The sequence below is a fragment of the Arachis duranensis genome, chromosome 2 (assembly GCF_000817695.3).
Source record: "Arachis duranensis cultivar V14167 chromosome 2, aradu.V14167.gnm2.J7QH, whole genome shotgun sequence".
Lineage (NCBI taxonomy): Eukaryota > Viridiplantae > Streptophyta > Magnoliopsida > Fabales > Fabaceae > Arachis > Arachis duranensis.
The window spans coordinates 55,781,610-55,783,417 of NC_029773.3; positions in this window are offsets into that span (position 1 = coordinate 55,781,610).

The window sequence follows — 1,808 nt, forward strand, 5'->3', positions numbered from 1 at the left end:
GGTGGAATAATTACAACAACAGGCAGCAAAATCAACCTTACCGAGCACCTCACCTAAGGCAAAACCAAGGACCACCGAACAACCAGCAACAAACCTCTTAATTTACTCATTCTTCTGTATCTTCTAATGAAGATTTATTACAAGCTTTCGAGAAAAGACAACTGGCCATGGAAAATACCATCGTGAACAGTATTAACGCCAGTCTGAATGGTTTCACCTCTACTCTGCAAGCTTTTATGACACAACTTGGTTCAGCACAAAATTACAGTAACCAACCTTCAAGCACCACTGGAATCCCCTCTCAACCATTACCCAATCCAAAGGGAGGCATTAATGCCATCACACTGAGGTCCGGAACCACACTGCAGGAGAGGAATCAGGAGGACCCACGCTCACCAGAATACGCCTCAGCTGAAGAGGTGGTAGAAATCGAAGATGTTGAAGAGGAAGAGGATATACAGGACATAGCTGAAGAAGAGATAGCTCAACCACAGGAAGAGGCACAAAAAGGTGCAGGCACCACAGAAAACACTACTCCCATTCCATTTCCACAACTTGCAAGGAAGCCTAGGAAGCAGCTGGAACCTGATCCTAAAGTGGTAGAAATATTCAAAAAAGTTGAGGTAACTGTTCCCCTTTTTGATGTTATTCAGCAGGTACCTAAATATGCAAAGTTTCTAAAAGACTTATGTATCCATAAAGATAAAATTAATGAATTAGAAACTATTCCTTTAGGTAGTTCTATATCTGCTTTAATGGGAGGATTACCTGAAAAATGCAGTGATCCAGGTCCTTGCATAGTTAGTTGTACTATTGGTGGTGTAGTAATTTATGATTGCATGTGTGATTTAGGAGCATGTGTCAGTATAATGCCTTTGTCTATATATGATGTTTTAAGGCTCCCTCCCTTAAAAAGGTCGGCAGCTCGTTTTGTGTTAGCAGATAAAAGCATTATTACAGTTGCTGGAGTTGCTGAAGATGTTTTGGTGAACATTAAAGGGCTCACATTTTCCACTGATTTTTATATCTTGGAGATGCCCCATAATGATTTAGATAAGCCATCATCAATCCTACTTGGAAGACCATTCCTGAAGACATCAAAATTCAAATTGGATGCTTTTTCAGGGACATACTCCTTTGAAATAGATGGCCGCATAGTAATCTTGAATCTGAATGGAGTTATTGACAACCCCCCAGAAGATCGTTCTATCTTCCAGTGTGATGTCATAGACGAAAGTGTGGCTGAAGTTCAAAAGGAAGAGTTTAAAGAGAGGCACACTGGACAAGGTCCAAGTGTGGGGACCCTCTTAACTGACAATGAGGACAGTTCGCCATTTTCACAAGCCCCAGATAACCCAGAGCCTGTCCATGATCAAAAGTTAGAATTGAAACCTCTCCCTCCACATCTCAAATATGCTTACCTTGAGGATGAGCAGAAGCTTTCGGTTATTATTGCAAGAGAACTGACTTCTCAACAAGAAGAATAGCTACTTGATGTGTTGAGGAAGCATAGGAAGGCAATAGGGTGGAGTTTGGCAGACATAATGGGAATCAACCCTCAAATATGCGAGCACAGAATATTTTTAGAAGAGGGAGCAAGACCTGTCCGTCAACCACAAAGAAGATTGAATCCTACCATCTTGGAAGTTGTCAAAAAGGAAGTGACCAGACTATTGGAGGCCGGTATCATATATCCCATTTCAGACAGTGAATGGGTAAGCCAGTGCAAGTGGTGCCCAAGAAGTCCAGAGTCACTACAGTGAAAAATGAGCATGGAGAGCTCATAGCAACTAGAGTTCAGAATGCTT